Source organism: Macaca nemestrina, chromosome 17 (assembly GCF_043159975.1).
Source record: "Macaca nemestrina isolate mMacNem1 chromosome 17, mMacNem.hap1, whole genome shotgun sequence".
NCBI classification, from domain to species: Eukaryota; Metazoa; Chordata; class Mammalia; order Primates; family Cercopithecidae; genus Macaca; species Macaca nemestrina.
The window spans coordinates 51118649-51139144 of record NC_092141.1 but is presented as its reverse complement, the minus strand read 5'-3'; the positions used below and the strand labels follow the sequence as shown (position 1 = coordinate 51139144).

Genomic DNA, 20496 nt, shown 5'->3' with positions numbered 1-20496 from the left:
TGCAAGGACAGACTTCTTCAAGAGCAGAATGAGACATTGCTGGGAAGAGGCAAGAGTCAAAATAATTCAGAAATTTGGGCTGTATAGGACCTCAAGCAAGTCACTTAATCCCTGTGAGCCTCAGTTTCCACGTAGAATGTGAATAGTCCCTATTTTCCTCACAGATGAGATCCTGTGAGGTCCTGTGAAGTGCTTCCTAAATTGAGAAGGGGGTCACAAGTGTCAGCAATAGGTACTAACAGTTAAATTTGATTTCATCTCCCATCTTGGACTGTGAGGATCCTGAAGTCAGGGACCATGACTTGTTTTCCTTCCATCCCAATGTCAGCACAACTTTTTTTTTTTTTTTTACACAGAGTCTTGCTCTGTTGCCCAGGCTGGAGTGCAATGGTGCAATCTCGGCTCACAGCAACCTCCGCTTCCCAGGTCAAGTGATTCTTCTGCCTCAGCCTCCCGAGTAGGTGGGACTACAGGTGCCCACCACCATGCCCGGCTAATTTTGGTATTTTCAGTAGAGATGGGGTTTCTCCATGTTGGTCAGGCTGGTCTTGAACTCCTGACCTCAAGAGATCCGCCCGCCTTGGCCTCCCAAAGTGCTGGGATTACAAGAGTGAGCCACCATGCCCGGCTGAGCACAATTTTTTGGACGGGCTTGTGATGCTGTTGCCACGTGTCTAAAATGGTTTGGGGTATGGATTTGCCATGCAGAGCTACATATTTATGTTACACATACCTCCATCAGGTCAAATCTGAAAAAAGTGAGTTAAGGACCAGCCTCATTGCATCCTGGAAAACCCAAGTCAAAGCTCCTTTAATAATTTATGGGATTACTTAGTTTCATTTTCCAAGATATTTTTGAAACATTGAACCCAATACAATTCGCTTCTACTTTTGCCGTGATTCAAATTCTTACTCCTGAAAGGGTTTTCTTGCTTTCCCTCTTATTATTTCAATCATGTCATTTGCATCTTCACTTGCCTCTGGGTTTTCAGTTTGCCCTGTGAACTGCATTCCTCTGCTCAGACAGGGGTGTGGAGGAAGCGTGGGCCAGGAAACCCCAGCAACCCCCAGCTAATGCACAGGAGCCTTTAGCTTGGTGATTACTACAATTGTTGCCTAGTGGAACAGTAAGCCATTAGCTGGGTTCTCACCCCTCTATTAGTATTACCCTGTAATTTAATCACAATTAGTCTCCTAGAAACATAGACATAGGAAACAGGTGGGCAAAGGAGGCAGATGGCAGAAAGCAACAGCAACTGGGGGGGTTCTCATTCAAGGCACTGTTTTCAGAAAGTGCAGGGCTGAGGAAGAGTGGAGTTGGAGCTTGGAACAAGGCAAATGGGTAAATGATTAATGAGACTTTGGGTTTTATTTTCTGGCATTGAGGCTGGGGACTGGCAAATGTTGATCTCATGTGTGGGGTTGGGCTTGTTTGATACCAATAGAGATTGAAAGAGGTCTTGGAAGGTGACTCCATTTCCCCTTCGCTTCTTCTCCTTGGAACCTGTGGGGAGGAAATTCTCAGAGAGGGTTCTTAGAGGAGGTTCTCCATTGTCTCATCTGGCTTTGCACCCTGGGGTCCAAATCAGGCTCTTTTTACATACGTGTGTGCATGTATATATATATGTGTGTGTGTGTGTGTGTGTGTGTGTGTATAGAGAGAGAGAGAGTCTGAAAATTGTTATATGCAAATCAGGCTCTTGAGTGTATGCTGCAATCAACATCCCTTCCGTGGTCCTGCTCTGACCATTCTGAGGGGCTCACAGAAGACTCAGGCTTGGAGATGGCCATTCTCTGTGGCTATGTACATGTATATTACTGGGAAATATAGATGAGGGTAGTATATGTAGCTAGGGCTGAAAGTAGAAGAAATTGTGAGGTAGGGAAGATTGGATGAGGGTGTCCTTAGACCCTCCCACAGGTCTGTTTTCCCACTCAAGCTTCAAAACCTGGGTCCTAGTGTAGAAGGGAGGAACCCAAGCATTTAAGCGTCTCTGATTACATCACTCTCCTACTGTGGAACTGATCCATGAAGAAAACAGTCAATTGTGAAAGTTCAGCCCAGCCCAGCCCCTCTTTGACCGCAGTCAAGTTGTTAATGGCAGAGACAACTAAGGGCACTCTGGGGATGTGGTGGAGAGTTGAGGGGAGGTTGGAACAGGGCAGGGGGAGCAAGAAGTTGGGAGCTCAAGCAGCTGTAAGTGAAATTAGGAAAAACTTTGGAGGCCTCCCATTTCCCTTTACTCTCTCTACTTCTCCTCTTACCAGTCACAATCCAGTCCTCCTATAAATCCACTAAAGTATTTAATAACTGAACATGCTTGATATGGTTTGGCTGTGTCCTCACCCAAATCTTGAATTGTAGCTCCCATAATTCCCACGTGTCGTGGGAGGGACCCAGTGGGAGGTAATTGAATCATGGGGGTGGGTCTTTACCATACTGTTCTTATGATTGTGAATAAGTCTCGCAAGATCTGATGGTTTTATAAAGGGGAGTTGCCCTGCACATGCTGTCTCTCTTGTGTGCTGCCATGTAAGACATGACTTTGCTCCTCCTTTGCCTTCTGCCATGATTGTGAGTCCATTAAACCTCTTTTTCTTTATAAATTACCCAGTCTCTGGGATGTCTCTATTAGCAGCATGAGAATAGACTAATACAATGCTCAAGGGTATTAGGAGAGAGTTCTGGTATTCCAGAAGGTTCTGGAAACCCAAGGCTCCTTCCCCCAAACCAGAAGGCAAGACCTGGGTGCATAGGAGAGAGGATTTCTCCCTCCTTCTGACTCTCTTGGCATCAGATTCTCCACTTCTCATGGTAACCATGCAGTCCCAAGTTGGAGACTTTCCAGGACAGTTCCGGTTTTAAATGTTTTATCCTATTGTCCTCATAGGTACTTGTGAGGCCACATGCCCTGATTTTGTTATGGAAAAAACCCTTCAGTACAATCCTAGCTCAGAGTATTTCCTGTCCAGCTGAGTCTACATAAATCTTGCCCTTCCCTGGCACCTAGGCATAGTGGCATTTGGAAGATTTTCTGGAATCCCAGCTAAGGAAAAGTTAACTTGTAAATTAGTATAGGAGCAAAGGATGGGTGACCTCCATGTTTCTTGGGAAATAGCTTAATTCTGAAGCCCCCCTAAAAAGAACTTATGCAAAAACCCATTCTCATGGCTCTGTGGCTTTAGAGAAAAGCTTCCAGCTTTTCAGAATTCTCTCTCTCTCTCAATAGCTCCCTGATTGAAAAAAAAAAATCCCTTTAACAGGAACAGAGGCCTGGCACAGTGGCTCACGCCTGTAATCCCAGCATTTTGAGAGGTCAAGGCAGGTGGATCGCCTGAGCTGAGGAGTTCGAGGCCAGCCTGGGCAATATGGTGAAACCCCATCTCTACCAAAAATACAAAAAATTAGCTGGGTGTTGTGGTGTGTGCCTGTGGTCCCAACCAGTTGGGAGGCTGAGGTGGGAAGATCACTTGAGTCTGGGAGGGGGAGGTTGCAGTGAGCTGAGATTGTGCCACTGCACTCCAAACTGGGTGACAGAGTGAGACTCCATCTCAAAAAAAAAAAAAAAAAAAATGGAGAACACAGGCTTTGAATTCATAGTAAGAGATGAAAGCTAACTCACCTCTTCCTGGGGCATTGTGTTTCACACTGAAGGTTTCTGGATCCTGACCTTTGGCAAAATTTTAAAACTGTTTTATATAAATATATATACACATATATATTTATATACACATATTTATATACATATAATGCACAGTGTATATATATACACTGAACTGACACTGCTATGTACATATGTATATACACATATATACATACATATATGTATATATACTAGAAGAATATATAAAATATAAATTATATAATACAAACATATAATATAAATTAAAATATATAATATAAATTGGAGACTATGTATAAATAGAATGTGATAGAAAAGAGAAGGGAAGAGAACAGAATGCATCAGAATGCATTGCACTTGGTTTGTGTAAATGTGGTTTCATGAAACTTACGTTTCTGTTTTATTTACTGATAGGTATGTGTGCCCTTGGTCACTATGTAAAATGTATTTTGTCCTGTGGATCATAGTTTAAAAAATTTGAGGCCACTCCCCTAGGAGAGGTCACCCAGTTCCCTCTGTTTACACTGAACTGACACTGCTAAGGCAGACCCTCCCCTGAGAGCTGGTTCCATAGGGGTGGAGAAAGAAGTTGCAGGCTGCTGAGCACCTGTGCAGGGGTGAGATAAACATTGCAGAGAGGGGAGAGGAAAGGGCCAGAGTAGAAGCCACTTCTGTCACTTTTGCAATAGCAGCTGCAAGACACTGAGTGCCAACAGCACACAGGGCCTTCTGCCAAGTGCCTTAGATGAGTTGTCCGTTTCAAGTCTCACCACACACCATAAGAAAGAGGAGTACTAGTATTTTTATTACTGACCCATTTTATAGATGGGGAAACTGAGGCTCACGTGCCTGTGGACACATTGTTTGTACATTGCAAACAAAACTTGGTCTTAACCCCAGGTGAGCCGAATTTTTCAGCCCATGCTCTCATGCTCTCATGCTCTCACAGTAAACAGTTCCTCTTTGGGGTCTGGTGTTGGCCCAGCATCACCGATGGAGGTCTGCCAGCCCACGCCCAGACTGGATCCAGGGCAGGCAGGGCCAGGAAGTGAAGGAGCCCAAATTCTGCAGCCCAGGCCCCCGGACCGATGGCTGCGAGGGTGGCAGCCTGTTCCCAGCCCTGCTCCTGCTTTGCCATCGCAGAATATGCTGCTAATTATAACCAAACACAATGAGCAATTGCAGCCTGCTGGCGGTGGAGCACTTGTTAGAGGTCTGGCAGGCTTTTCATTCGACTTTCCCCGCAGCCTGAAGGCGGTGACGGCAGGAGCCCTGGGCTCCAGCTCCCTCCTCCCTTTCCTGCTCCCTCTGCTCTGGGCCGGCTCCACTCAATTTCATCAGTATTTACTTAGTTCCTACTGTGTACAAGCTCTGGGTTCAGTGCTTGAGGGTGGTGGGGAGCGGGTGGAATTACAGCCGGGCCTCTGTTCTTGCCTTCAGTGAGTTCGCCGTCTTCTTTTTCTCTTAATTAGAATTTTAAAAGCCAGGCACGATTGTGGCGGTGAGAAGAGAGGTTTTGCTCAGCTTTGTGTACTTGACAGTTTCTTTGAGGCCCTTTCTTGGGCTTTGTGAAATTTTTTTTTCTGCCGTTCGATAATGTGGAGGCACAAAAGTGCTTGCTCTGCATAAATGATCTCTGATGGTGCTCATTTGTCCCAGGGAGAGAAACTCTTTCCAAATCGTGGAGAATGTATACCTGGGCCAATATAAGAAATGCATAAGACATTACAGGCCTTGGAACCCAGAGAAGGAGATTCTGAAATGCCTATATTGAGGGCTCAGGAATCTGGGAAGGGTGTGAGGGGAAAGACAGCCTCAGATGGTGGGACATCTGCCTCTGGTTCTGGGGAAATACACACAGCTATTTCTGGGTTGATCTTCAGCCAAACTTCAAAGTAAGTCAGATTTATCTTTTGGTCCCTTCATCTCTCTCTCACGCTTCCTGGCATCTAAATTCCTTCTGGTGCACCCAAGGGACATTCTTCCTGCCCCCTATTAGGGCTTCCTTATCTGCCATCAGCCAATTACATTAAGGTTTTTGTTGCAAATTCATCAAGATATTATTCCTCCAGGGAGCCATTATGGATGGTTAGGGATAGTTGGGTCCTGTTTACTGAGGAGTCCTTGATGTCTCCCTAGCAGAATGACTGCCCAGAGCAGTACAGCATGATAGCATGGTGTGTATTTGTGGAGAGAATGAATGAAGAGCTGGGAGTAACACCGGAGAACATCTGGTCCTCATTTTGCTGTGGGGGAAAAGCAATCTAAGGCCCAGCAGTAGGGTGACCAACTGTTCCAGTGTGCCAGGGACTGAGAGCGTTTCCAGCATGTGGGACTTTCAGGTTTAAGACCAAGCAAACTGGTCATTTTATGATGGATTGTGATGAGTAAACTAGTATGAGCTGTATGAGAAAGCAGGGAAGAGGTAGGATTTTTGTGCACAAGAAAGATGGGAAGCACCAGACAGGGGAGAGAGCAAAGGCCTGGAGAAGGCAATTTTTAAAAGAAGAAAAATAGATACAGCCAATAGATTTATGAAAAAAAAAGTTCAGACTCACCAGTAATAACAAAATACAAACTAAAGGAATTTTCACCTATTTCCAAGGATTTAACACCATAGAACACCCTGAGAAACCAAGCACTTTCATTCACTGCTGACAGAAATCTAAACTGTTTCAGTCTTTCTGGTGGGGAAGTTTGGTTCCAGGTTTTAAATTGTTTGGTCACAGGGCATAGATACCTCATGCCCTGTTTTCTTAGAATTTGGCCTTAAGGAAATAATTAGAAATATCATCAAAGTTTTGGCAGTTAGGGAGGCTAAGGCAGGAGGATTGCTTGAGCTCAGGAGTTCGAGGCCAGCCTGGGCCACATGGTGAGACCCCTTTTCTTTTTTTTTTTTTTTTGAGACCGAGTCTTGCTCTGTCACCCAGGCTGGAGTGCAGTGGCACGATCTCAGCTCACTGCAACCTCTGCCTCCCGGTTCAAGTGATTCTCCTGTCTCAGCCCCACAAGCAGCTGGGCTTACAGGTGCATGCCCCACACCCCACTGATTTTTATATTTTTAGTAGAGATTTCACCACGTTGGCCAGGCTGATCTTGAACTCCTGACCTCACGTGATCTGCCCGCCTTGGCCTCCCATAGTGCTAGGATTACAGGCAGGAGCCACTGTGCCTGGCGAGACCCCCTTTCTACAAAAATAAAAAAATTGGCTGGGCATAGTAGTGTGCTCCTGTAGTCTCAGCTACTTGGAAGCCTGAGGTGGGAGGATCACTTGAGCCCAGCAGACAGAGGCTGCAGTGAGACATGATCAAGCCACTGCATCCTGGGTGAAGACAGAGTGAGACCCTGTCTCAAAAAAAAAAAAAAAAAAAAAAAAAAAAAGTTTGGGGTACAAGGATGCTTGCTTGCTTATTACAGCTTCATAATAAAATCAAATTGGAGAATGAGTGCAGTGGCTCATGCCTGTAATTTCAGCACATTGAGAGGCCAAGGTGGGAGGATCGTTGAGCCCAGGAGTTCAAGACCGGCCTGGGCAATATAGTGAGACCTCATCTCTACAAAAAATTTAAAAATTAGCTGAGCATGGTGGTACGTGCCTGTAGTCTCAGCTACTCAGGAGACTGAGGTGAGAGGAGGCCTCGAGCCCAGAAGGTCGAGGTTGCAGTGAGCCAAGATTGCATCACCATACTCCAACCTGGGCAACAGAAGGTAACCCTGTCTCAAAATAAAATAAATAAAGTCAAATTGGTGTCAACCCAAAATTTTCTCTTAGGAGGCTGAATGAACAAAACAAATTTCTTGCTGGTCTTTCTGGTGGTCAGCCCCCACCCAGTTTTTAAGCCAAGCAATTCAACTCTCCTTTTGTCCCCTCTTCCACTTCAGGTTTATGCCCTAAGCCTATATTTTAGATTCCAACAATTCTCTCCCACAGAGGAATTTTGCCATTGGCTCTTAAGCTATCTTTTCTAGTCATTCTCAGCTTGCATCACTCACATGGTGCGTAGGTTGTTCTGACCCTTGGTGTAGTTACTCTGGTCAGAGCATTTTTGGTTGTAAATAACAAAATCAACTCAGGCTATCTCAGGAAGAATAATTTTTTTTAAATGGTAGCAGATATTGTTGGATGTGGGGAATTAAGCCTCGCCCGCCTAAAATACCTCTGGACTAGCTGCTCCTCAGTAGACTGGCTTCTTTCTCATTTGACCCAATACTGAGTTTTAGTCTCTAACTCTGGTCCTTACAGTGTGCCCACAGGCAAGTGACCTAAGTGTGGCTTCATCTGTAACAAGGGGATATTACTAGCTTTTATCACATAGAACTTACTAGGTGGCAGGCAGTATAATAAAAAATATAACCGGCTGGATTCGATGGCTCATGCCTGTAATCCCAGCACTTTGGGAGGCCGAGGCGGGTGGATCACCTGAGGTCAGGAGTTCCAGACCAGCCTGGCCAATGTGACGAAACCCCATCTCTAGTAAAAATACAAAAATTAGCCAGGCGTGGTGGTGCACACCTGTAGTCTCAGCTACTTGGGAGGCTGAGGCAGGAGAATCCCTTGAACCCTGGAGGTGGAGGTTGTAGTGAGCTGAGATCACACTGCTGCACTCCAGCCTGGGTGACAGGGTGAGACTCTGTCTCAACAAAACAAAATAAAACAAAACAAAACAAAATTTGGTTTTCATGTCCAGTTCCTGATACAGAGCTCCTAGAACTCTTGGAATTTCCAGAGTGATTTTTTGTTATTGATAAGGAGCCTCTTTTAACCACACCTGAGTTTATGCTCATGAGATGGCCAGGATGGGGTCCCTGGAGAGCTTCAAGATGGGGGCTGACCACCAGAAAGACTGCGATTAGAGGGAAGAGGGTAGGGAACTTTCAGCCTCACTCTCCCCACCACCCCCAACTCCTGGAGGTGGAGGAGGGCTAGAGCTTGGGTCAGAAAATCTTTTGAACAAAGAAATTCAAAGAGATCCAAGGTTGGTGAATGCAGAAGACAGAGGCTTCTACACTCGGCACCCATTCAGATCTTGCCCTGTGAAGCTCTTTATCTGGCTGTTCATTTGTATCCTTTATAATAAACCAATAAATGTAAGTTGTCCTAACAAATTACTGAACCTCTTCGGGGGTGGTGTGGGGATGCCTACATTTGTAGTCATCTGGGCAGAAGTGTGGTTAGCTTGTTATTTGCAGCTGCCACCGGAAGTGGGGGGAGGCAGTCTTGAGGGATTGATCCCTTTAACTTGTGGGAACTGAGGCTAACTCCCGGTAGTGTCAGAACTGAATTGAGTTGAATTGCTGGACACCCAGTTGGTGTTGGAGAGTTGGTTGGTGTCAGAAAACACCCCACACAGGCACTGTCTCAGCACTAAGTATTAGCTCAGTTGGTTCTTTTAACAGCCCTATTAGATACATGCTATTACCGTCTGCCATGCATGTGCATTTGTGTGTGTGTGTGTGCACACACATGCACTCAGATCCTCTGCTTCTCCTCTTAACTTGGTTGTGCATGTGGCTCCTTAATAGCCAACCCAGTAGTAACTCCCACCCCCCAAATTAGAACCTGGACTGTCCCTTTGTGTCCCACTGGCTGTCAGGCTCTGTCCTGCTACTGCTCCCTGTGACAATCATCTACTCTGTCCCCATCACTCCCCCATTCATGAAAGACCTGAGCACCTGGCTCACTATCGCTCTGTTCATCACTATACTCAGCATCATTCCTGGTCTGTGTCTATTAGATGACCCCTCCAATATTCTGCTTCCAGTTAATTAACCTTCTCACCACCAGTGACCTGTCCCTCCCTGCCTGCCTCAGCTGCCCACTCCCATGATCTAATGCTAGATCTTATCACCAGCAGTAACTGTGCCATGTCCAAAATTTCCATTTCAAGTAGCTTTCTTGGACCACTACCTCATATCTGTTCAACTTGCTTCCCTTGTACACCCACTCCTATACTCGTCCCCCCAGAAACCTTCCTTCCACACACTGGTCCCCCAGTCCTTTCACTCATTCATTCCTCCATTCTATCACCTCCCTCACTGCTCAGCTTATAATCCATGGTCCAGCACAATAAATATACTTACATAAACCCTGGGGCCTTGTAGTGACATTAAAATATGTCTGCAAGTTCTTTGATGCTTGTACTCATCAGCTTGGCTGCCATAATGAAATGCTCTAGAGTGGGTGGCTTGAGCATGGATTTTTTTTTTTTTTTCTCACGGCTCTGGAGGCTAGTAGTCTAAGACTAAGATTCTGGCCAATTTGGTTTCTGGTGAGGATGCTTCCTGAATTGTAGATGGCTACTTTCTTGCTGTGTCCTCACGTGGCTTTTCCTTGATGTGTGGGCACAGACAGAGAGATAGTAAGCTATTTGGTGTCTCTTCTTAAAAGGAAATGAATTCTATTGGATCAGAGACCTACCTTTATGATCTTATTTAACATTAATTTGTTTCTTGGAAGCCCCATCTCCAAATACAGCCATACTATGGGTTAGGGCTCCAACACAGGAATCTGTGGTGGGGGCAGACATAAACATTCAGTCTGTAACAACACTACTCCCTCTAAAAGGTGGGGTCTAATTCTCCTCCCCTTGGATGGGGACTTGACTCAGTGACTTGCGTTTAACAAATAGAATGCAGCAAAAGTAATGCAATGTCACTTCTGAGCATAGGTCAAGGAAGGATAGCTTCTGCTTAGGTCTCCCTCTTGGACTGGTAGCTCTGGGAGAAGCTGGTTGTCATGCTATGAGTACACTCTGGCAGTCTATAGAGGGTTCCTGTAGAGGAACTGAGTTGTCCACCAACCACTACTACTGACTTGCAAGCCATGTGAGTGCGCCACCCTGGAAGCAGATCCTCCAGCCCTAGACCAGCTTTTAGATGACTGTAACCTGAGGTAACATCTTGACTGCAGCCTTGTGAAAGACCTCAAGCCAGAACTGCCCAGCCTGAGCTACTTCCAAATTCCAAATTGTGACCCACAGAAACCAGGAGGTAATAAATGTTTGTTGTTTGGGGGTAATTGTGTTGGAGTCTTGTGTTTCACAGTAATAGATAACAATTACAACCATTCTGATCTTCTCTCTCCCAACCTATAGGCCTAGCAAAATCAACACTTGTCAAATCTGACTTTTAGCTATTTCACGCCTGCGCTCCAGGTGTTAAAGGTGGCTGGATAAAAACACAGAGCTGTACTGAAAGGTTTCCCTTTAAATTCATCACCACTGACCTCGGAGGACACATTGCTGCCATATTGCTGCCCAGCAATCCTACACTGTTTTCCCCAGGCAAATCGCCTCTCCTACTCCCTCTGGCAGATGACTGCATCACGCCTCCTTTCTTTTCAGGCCTGCACGCAGCTCTCCTTGCTTCTCACTTTCAGCTGATGACATCATTTTTCCCCCACTGAGAAAAAAAAAAAGAAATCAGAAAAGAAAAAAATCACATCCTCCCACCACCAAAAATACCAACCTCCAGAAGTTGTGCCCACGTGCCCCACCTTTCCTCCTCTCATGATGAATGAATCGTCCATGTGTCTGTCTGAGGCCAGCCCCTCCCCTTGCACACTGGATCCCTTCTTCTCTTGCTTACTAAAAAGCATCACTCCAGCAATTATCCACTCTCTCATCTGCGGCATCAAATTTTCCATCTCAACTGGATCATTCCCATCAGCATACTGATGGGATGTAACAACTCTCAGCTTTAAAAAATATCCTTGACCCCACATTCCCTCCAGTTACTTCACCATTTGCTAACCATTCAGAGCAAAACTACTGTTTCTATTTCCTCACCTCCTAGTCTCCGTCACAGGCTCCAATCAGCCTTTCATCCTTATCATGGCAGTGAAACTACATTTATCAAGGCCACTGATGACTTCTGTGTTGACAGATTCCATGGTCAATTCTCTGTTCTTATTTGACCCATTGGTGGCATTTGAAGTCATGTGATCACTCCTTTCTTCTTGAAACACTTTCTTCAGTTGCTTCCAGGACACCAGGGTCTTTCAATCCTCCTCTGACTTCACTAGCTGTTCCTTCTCCATTTGTCTTTTTTAAATTTGCTTTTTCACTTTTCACAACCTGTAAAATTGGAATGGCCTAGACCTTAGCTCTTGAATAGCCTCTGCTCTCTTCTCTTTCCTTTCCTTATGCTCCCTTTTCCTCTCCTCTGTACCCTTCCTTCTGGGTGGCCTTATGTGATCCCTTAAACACCATCCACATGCCATAGACCTCCTATTTATGTCCCTAATCTACAGCATCTCACTTGAGCCCAGGATGAATAAAGGCAAAATTTGTGTTCATTTTCCTCCCTTTTTGGCACATCTTTCCTCACCTCTCAGTGGTTTTCCTTTCTTCTGATACCCAGTTTATTCATACTCAAGGGTAATAGATAGGATTAAAACATTACCTCCTGCTTAGCACACTGCCTTGCACATAACGGAAATATTAATCAAATGTAACTAAATTACTCCTTTCAGGGAACAATATTCATATCTGGCCTAAAGGCAAAGTTATGCCTCTCTACTTGTGAAATTTCAGATCTGTGCATAGATGGTTTAATCCTAATCAGGCCTGGGATGGAAATGGGGGGATGGGGTGTGGATTTTTGAGGGCGAGAGACTTTTCTAGAATTGCTTAAATCAAGCTGATCACAGACTCAGCCTTTCTGTAGGGTGTTCTTGGTGTTTTCTCTGTCTTTTTTGGTGTTGTTATGGCCAAGATGAAATAGAATGCCTGGGTGGCTCGGCAAAGCCCCACCCTGAGTTTTAGTGCTGGCTGCCTGGTGGTGTTAGTCCAGTGGTTAGACCAGGGTAGTGACAGGCTGCGGATTCATTTTCCACTTAGCTTTTCACAGAGAGACCCTATTCTTCAGTCACTGATTGATCCCTTAACTTGGTCAAAAATTGGCGCATCGTCTAGCCTAAAGATTCAAAGTTAGACCTTGACATTTGACTGAATCATTTAAAAAAGTTTCAAAAGTCAGAACTTCCATAAATAAGAGTACAATCTTTCCCCCATGCCCTCTCTAGTTTACCGTGATAAAGTGACAGTCAATGAGGTGACAAAGCTGTGGAAGTCCTGGGGCACTGGATCAGTCAAGGTCCTGTCACTCAAGGAAGTGAGGCGAGTTGGACAAGGGCAATTTACAGGGCCGAGGGAAGCAACACTGGGCAGGGAAGCACCCAGGGCCAGCAACAACAGGGAGTCACTACTGCCTCTAGGCTGAAAGTGTAGGTAGGGAGCACTGACCAGATTCCAGGGACAGCCACAGCTGTTGGAGAGCTACCTGTGACGGGAGCCTTGGCCACCCATCAGCCCGGCAGAGTGGGAGATGAGAGAATGAACATCCTGACCTTCTCTTTGTCCTTTCCATCTCTTGTAAATGCTTCCCATTGGCCAAACCCAACCAGGAAGTGGATGGCAAGGGAGCCTATTGGTATAGACAACATAAGGCAACCTCTTGGATCTCAGAGAAGAATAGAGAAGCCTGGAGAGTACAGCTGAAGGAGCCAACAGAGAATATCCCACAGACTTGTTCAGAATCACAACTCCAGGGTCCAAAGCTATTAGAAGGCAATGTTCTTAAGGTAGCTGGTTCATGGACCCCGGTCTCCACCAGCAAAAACAACTAAAGCTGATGTTCTATGCTTCCATATGGGGTACTAGAATAACCTTCATGTGTATGAGACTGGAAGTCTGTTCCCTGATGATGCTGATGTGACAAGGATAAGATTTATTGAAGTGTGAGTATTCTAAGGAACATTTTAGCTTAATAATCTAATATCTGGATCTTCTGGGTACGGATTTATTTTTATTATTATTATTTTTTGAGATGGAGTCTTGCTCTGGCACCCCGGCTGGAGTGTAGTGGCACAATCTTGGCTCACGGCAACCTCCACCTCCTGGGTTCAAGCGATTCTCCTGCCTCAGCTTCCCGAATAGCTGGGATTACAGGCATGCACCACCATGTCTGGCTAATTTTTTTTTTTTTTGAGACGGATTCTTGTTCCATTGCCAGGCTGAATCTCGGCTCATTGCAACCTCTGACTCCTGGGTCCAAGCGATTATCCTGCCTCAGCCTCCTGAGTAGCTGGGATTACAGGCACGCACCACCATACCCAGCTAATTTTTTGTATTTTTAGTAGAGACGGGGTTTTACCATGTTGCCCAAGATGGTCTTGATCTCCTGGCCTCGTGATTTGCCTGCCTTGGTCTCCCAAAGTGCTGGAATTACCCATGTGAGCCACCGTGCCCAGCCTAATTTTTGTATTTTTAGTAGAGATGGGGTTTCACCATGTTGCCCAGGCTGGTCTCGAGCTCCTGACCTCAAGCGATCCTCCCGCCTTGGGGCCTCCCAAAGTGCTGGGATTACAGGCCACTGCACCTAGCCTGGGGTACAGAATTGGGAGAATGATGGGAAGAGAGACTGGGAGAAGAGGGAAGGACCTGACACAAGAGGTAATATCACCCTATATAATAAAGAGCTCAGAAGGAAGGGGATATTTGGGTGCTGGACAGAGTATAGGAGCTTCGAGCATGTCAAAAGCCCTTAAGTAGCTGGCTGTGAGAGAATTAAGGAAAAAGTGGCTTTAGAAAAACATTGCCAAGTGTTTCTATCTCTTCAAAAGACACAATAAATACTTGGAATTTCTTTTAAGATTTCTTTCAGTTGCTGAACTATGTTCCTTTCTATGAGCCTCCAAGCAGAGTCTGGACCATATGGGGCCTCCAGTCTTATTGGAGTCACAATACAAGACCTTCTGGATGGTTCTGGCAACCAAGGACTGGCCAGAAAGCACTCCACACACCTCATCCTCTATCCTCTGCACTTTAGCACACAAGCCTGGAAACTTCTGAGGACTTAGTTTCCTTCCAAGGGGTTGTAACCTTACCCAATGATTGCTGCAAAATGGAAGGGATGATTATTTTACCTTTGGCACAGAAGCCAGAGCAGGTAAACAAGTTGTTAGTCACTCAGTAAGTCAGCTATAGAAGCAAGGAGACATAACCCAGGTCTCTGGACTCCGTGTGGCCTGTGTTCTGCTCAGCTGGCTGGCTGCAAATTCTGTTTCTTTCCCTTTCTAGGAAATGAAAATTCTCCCCTCTCTTTCCTGAGAAGGCTCAGGCCTGCTTGGTTTAGGTTTTCACCAAGGGACTGTGGGATAAGACCAGATTCTGAGCCTTTACAAAATCATTCCTTTAGTTCTTAATTCCTTTCTTGAAAGCAGTTTAAAGTGTGCAGGGGCAGGAGACTAAGCCCTAGTACTAGGACTTGGGGGTTGTGAGCATGGGGGCATGACTATACCATGATCCGAACTTCACAGCCATGCAGCATACTGTGTCAGATGTGGGCTCTGATCCGGATGAGATATTGCTCAATCTGGGCTAATAAGATGTGGAGAGACATTGACTGAGGGGTTCTGGAAAGAAGTTTCTACTTTCTTCCATGATGACTATTTTAAAAGCAGCTTGCTGTCTCTCCTGAGAGTGAACAAAGGTGCAGACAGCTTTGGTTGCTGCTGGCAACCACGTTGCAACCTAGAGGATTGAGAGTTTTAAGATGAAGTTGACATCATGGAAGACAGAGTGGAAAGACAAAAAGAAACAGCATAGAGAAGATGGATCAGACCTTGCATAAAGCCCACCCCACCTCAAACTTCTTTTTAATTGTCAAGGACCAATAGGTTGATTGTTTAAGCCAGTTTGAGTTGTGCTTTATGCTACTGCCATAAAAACTATCCATTATCCTGATACCTTATGGCAGCTCAGATTCTCCATGCTGCCGGCTCAGTAACAGGAAGGCACAGTTTGGTCTGAGAAGATTCTGTCCTGATGCAGGTAATGTGTTGCTCTTTCTTCAGTGGGTGGCAGGGAGGTCAGGCAAGTTCATCTCGCAGCCTGGGGAGAAGGAGTGGTCAGTTAGGTCATCTGGCAAAGGCATGGCTGAAAGGATGCCTCATGTGCTTGAACATGATGCTCTGGGGGCTTAGAGGGCTTGGGCTGCTAGATCCATGTGGGCAGGTGTTCTTTACCTGAGGTTCCTGGACTCCTAGGGTTTCTATGGAAGAGTGTCAGGAAGTCCAAGAAACCCTGAAACTGTATGAAGAATTTTGTATGTGTGCATATTCACCAGGTTTTCAAAATGAGAGAATTCCTGCCCTATGTATAAATGGTATATGGCCCTCTAAACCCATCTGCCTCCGTTTCTCCTTCTCATCAGACAGGAGTGACTAGTCCTTTTTCTTCTTACTCTCCAGAAGGGTTGAACATCTGGAAGATCATAGAGGGTGGATAAACCTATTAGATGGAAAACATCCTTTTAAAATTATCAGACAGTGCCAAGTTATGGGGAGAGGACTTCACGCGTGTCCTGAAGTGAGAGAGTCCATCTGAAACTGAAGACAGCCAGGAGCATAGATGAAGAAGGATGACAAAAGTCAGACATGTCCTTTCTGCAGGAAATCCAGGTACATGGATACACACGAACATGTATGCTGTATGTCATGTATGTATATGGAGTAACAATTAACATTTGCATTGTCTGATGGTTTCCAAGAAGTATTTCATAACATTGCCTCATTTGGTCTTCATACAGGCCACAGGAGCTGGGTATCACACTTTTCCCCCAGGTTCAGGGAGTGAAGTGCCCAGGGTCTCTCCATGAATGGTGATGCTGTAAATGAAATTCAGGTATTCTGTCTCCTCACCTGGCGCACTAAGCCCTATGTTAGTCTAAACCTGGCTGATCATCAGTATCACCTGGCTGCTTCTTTAAAATCCTGAGTCTTGGGCTCCATACCAGTTCTAGAAATTCTGATTCAGGATGTCTAGGACAGGGCCTGGGTATTTGCATTTCTGGAAGCATCCCAAGTGAGCCTGAAGACTGTCTAGATTTTTAGAATTTGGCCCTTGCAGGGGTTGGTGCACTGATACAGCGGACTCTTAAAAGATGGGCAGCTGGGTGTGGTGTCTCATACCTGTAACTTCAGCATTTTGGGAGGCCAAGGTGGGAGGATAGCTTGAGCCCAGGAGTTCAAGACCAGCCGGGGCAACATAACAAGACCTCGTCTCTACAGAAAATTAAAAAAAAAAAAAAATTAGCCAGAGTGGCACACACCTGTGGCCTAGCTACCCGGGAGGCTGAGGTGGGAGGATCGCTTGGGCCTGGGAGATTGAGGTTGCAGTAAGCAGAGACTGTGCCACTGCACTCTAGCCTGGGTGACAGAGCAAGACCCTGTCTCAAAAAAAAAAAAAGGCAATCGTTCAAGTTCAAAAGTAGCAAGTCTCTAATGGTGGAATTTCAGGCTTTGAGGCAGACAAATGGATGCAGAATGTATTTTGGGGAAGGAAGATATCTTGTTACGATGTGTGGTAGCTGTGTATTTGCCACGATGGCTCTCCACCACAGAACTTCCCACATGTGTATTACCTGCTTGATGTATACTATACACATATAATGTCAACAAAACTCTCAGAATGAAGAGCAAACACATCTAATAAACATGTGGAGTTTTAGAGCATGCAAGCTTTTTTAGGGAAAAAAATATGGAAGCATTTTCAGTGTCAAGTCTCACCACGAGGCAGGCTCTTCAAGCTGGAAGAAAGGCATCCGGAAATACGAGTTTGTCATGGAAACGCTGACGGGGCTTCAGCTGAGTGATGCTCACAGGTGCAACCCAGAATGGCACAGCCTCTTGTGGCTTATTTACATCCCAGCCTGCTGAATGAGCTCGCTTTTCTTGTCGCCTGGCCCCTGGGGCTTCTTATCAGGAAGAACTGTGGCTGTGGCTGTGTTTCTTGGAGGGGGTTTTCAGCAGGAAATTACAGGGGGTCTTAGGATCAGTTTCACATCTGGGAGAAAGGCTCCTGGAGAGAGTGGAGAGATGAATGAGGTAAAGAATGAAGAAAAGGAGGGAAGGAAGGAAAACATACTGATTCTAAGTGCCAGGAGTGACCCAAGGAGCGCACAGGCATCACCTTCATGTCTTCATCACCATAGGCTGTAACCCAGTGAGGTACCCAAGGTTATCCCTGTGTTACAGAGAAGGAAACAAGCTGGCAGCACCCAGAGGGGAGCTAACAACCACATCCTTGGGTAGACTAGATGGCCAGTGGTGCAAGGATTGGGAAGCTTCCCCTGAACCCACCACTTTGGCTGACACCAAAAGCCCTAGAGCAGGGAACAAAGGCCCTCTCTTGACAAGCAGGGAGAAACCTAAAGAGGCCATTCCTCCTGGGAGACGCTGCACGCTGACTCCCCTGAGTCCTGTCAGGGTGGATGACTGACCACGACCCTGTGCTGCAGGCAGGCTATGCTCCAGGAGGGACACTGGGTCCTTGAAGATACAGGTTCTCTGTTCTTCCCAGCCAGGCTCCAGGAGCCACGGCAGGAGCCAGACAAGGGCATCAGTTGCTTTATGGAGCCAATAGGTGGGGCCTAAGAGGCTGGGGGAGGGAGTTGGGAATAGGAAAAGGTTGTCTATGGGACGTTTCCATTTGGCAGAGAAAGTGTGGTCCCTTAGGGGCTCTCAATCCAATACGATAGGAGAGACAAGAGCTCTGCACACATGGAGTCCAAGAAAGATGGAGGAAAGAAGGCACAGGCCAGAGATTCTAGGAGCTCACAGACTGAACAGGGAAAGACCTGTTTTTCCCAATCCTGGCCACAGACCTCTGACTAACCACCTTGGGAACTGCCCTGGACTGTGGCAAGAGTTGGGGTGAGACTCAGACCCCCCAAGTCCTCTCCTACACATTTACAAGGTCCCCAAAGTATCCTTCTGCAGCGCTTTCTATCAGAGCCATCTGCTCCTGGGGGCTTGCAGCTTTGGCCAGGACTAGCGAGTGGCTCTGCTGGGAGTCTGCTCTAATTAGGCCCAGGGCCACTCCCCAGCCCCATCTGTCCTGAGCAACATGAGTCCCACCTTTTCCTCCTCACCAGGAGCCTTGGGAGCTTGGGAGACATTCCAAGGCTGGCTCTGACATGAATTTGCTGTTCAGTGCGCCAGGCGATCAGAGCTGACTCCTCTCCCTTTTTCCTTGGAGGTGTTGATAGTAACAGCAGCGATGAGCTGCCAAGTTGGCAGGAGAACAGAGCGACTGTGCACTGCGGATGGAGGGGGGTGGGAAGCAGCAAGCCGGCAGAGGGCTGGGCCAGAACGACAGTTTGTTTATCCTCAAATTGAAAGGGTCCCTCCAGTCTCAGCCACCAGCATCTTGCAGGAGGGAGGGAGACTTCCTAGAAGGTGGAGGCTCTGTGGGGAGACCCAGGGTTGGTGATGTGGGTATTGCTAGAGTTGAGTGGGTGGAAAGGATCTTCTGGTTGGGCCTGAAGTCATCAGCCAGCCTGGCCCCAGAGGCAGGACAGAGACCCACCTTTGCTCCTGCTGAGGTGGCTGTGGAGTTTCTAAATTGGAGTGCACCTGGAGTGGGGAACTAGAGTTCTGAACCTGCTTCCTCCTAAACACAGAGACCTCAAGGGGCACTTAGGTGGGTACTCATGCTCTGTCAATCAAACGAACCTGGGACCTTGGGCAAGTATTTGAATCCCTTGAACCTTAGAGATTAATAATATTTACTTTAAAGCTTTGTGTGGGGATTCAATAAAGTAGTGATGGCAAAAATTTGTCTCCTGTTTACTCCAGGGCAGACACTGTGCTAAGAGTTTTCTGTATGTGCATGCATTTAATCTTCAAACTTTATCAGATGGGTACTATTCATATTCCTATCTTATGAATGAAGTAACTGAGGCACAGGGGGGTAAGTAGCTTACTCAGTGTCACAGAGCTAATGAGTAGCCACGTTGGGGATTTGAACCTAGTAGTGTGTTGCTGAGGCCTATGTTCTTAGCCCCTGTACAAATTGTCTTCACAGTGCAACTGAGCTCTGAGCAGGGTGCCTGGCACAGAGCAAACATTTAATGAATGTTAGCTACCATCATGACTCCCTGAGAGCCAGTTCCAGACAGGGGACCTAGGCTCCTGATATCTATACCAGGGACTCCCTGGGGTCCTAGGTTGTCGTCTTTCCATCTTTTGTTTATACTATCTTGCTCATCCTAGGAGCTGGAGGGAGAGATTGCTGCTGGCCTTCCCTGCTTCTCTCATCCCCTCCTCCCGAAGGCAGAGCAGAGGAATTCTCGGCTTCTTCCAGTTACCCTCAGCCTGCAAAGAAAACATAGTCTGCTGTGTCTGCTGCCAGTTCCTCTCTGGCGACAGCCACAACCCATTTGCTCAGCACCAGCCCCAGCCTGTGCTGTGGGTAGAGCCTGGAGCCTGGGGCAGGACCCCAGTGCCCTATGTGAGAGCCTGGGTCAGTTACTGCAAGGCTGGGCCTTGGGGGCCACTTGAAGGGATAGGCATGGCCCACATAATTTCTGGAAGACTCTGGCTGTAAGAGTGATGACTGAAGGTTGGTGTGCTGTATGCATAAACTCTATTTTTGGCCTTTTTTTTTTTTTTTTTTTTTGAGACGGAGTCTCACTCTGTCACCAGGCTGGAGTGCAGTGGCGTGATCTCGACTTACTGCAACCTCAGCCTCCTAGGTTCAAGCAATTCTCCTGCCTCAGCCTCCCGAGTAGCTGAGACTACAGGCGTGCATCACCATGCACAGCTAATTTTTGTATTTTCACCATGTTGGTCAGGAGGGTCTTGATCTCCTGACCTCGTGATCCACCTGCCTTGGCCTCCCAAAGTGCTGGGATTACAGGCGTGAGCCACCGCACCCGGCCGCATAGACTCTTTCTAGGGTAGGAAATCCATTGTATCAACATGTTCTCAATTTTGGGAGGTTCATTAATACAGCCATGCAAATTGGTAACCAGCTTTACAAGCTCACTAAACTGTGCTACTGGCCACCCTTACCTCTTGTCAGGTGC

The 20496-nt window shown here is 46.5% G+C and overlaps 2 long non-coding RNA genes across 2 annotated transcripts in view; one reads left to right on the top strand and one right to left on the bottom strand.

Annotated features, from left to right (window-relative positions):
• The window catches only part of LOC105476808 (uncharacterized), a 76449-nt gene that overhangs the window by 37358 nt on the left and 18595 nt on the right, over positions 1-20496 (top strand). The window contains exon 2 of the long non-coding RNA XR_011615711.1: positions 15878-16087. This is a non-coding gene — a long non-coding RNA (uncharacterized lncRNA). The remainder of the gene's footprint in view (positions 1-15877; positions 16088-20496) is intronic.
• Positions 10835-18649, bottom strand: LOC105476809 (uncharacterized). The gene is made up of 5 exons (XR_984270.3): positions 18545-18649; positions 17195-17486; positions 15375-15518; positions 11412-11699; positions 10835-11025 (listed from the first exon to the last, which is right to left on the bottom strand). It is a non-coding gene; the product is annotated as an uncharacterized lncRNA (long non-coding RNA).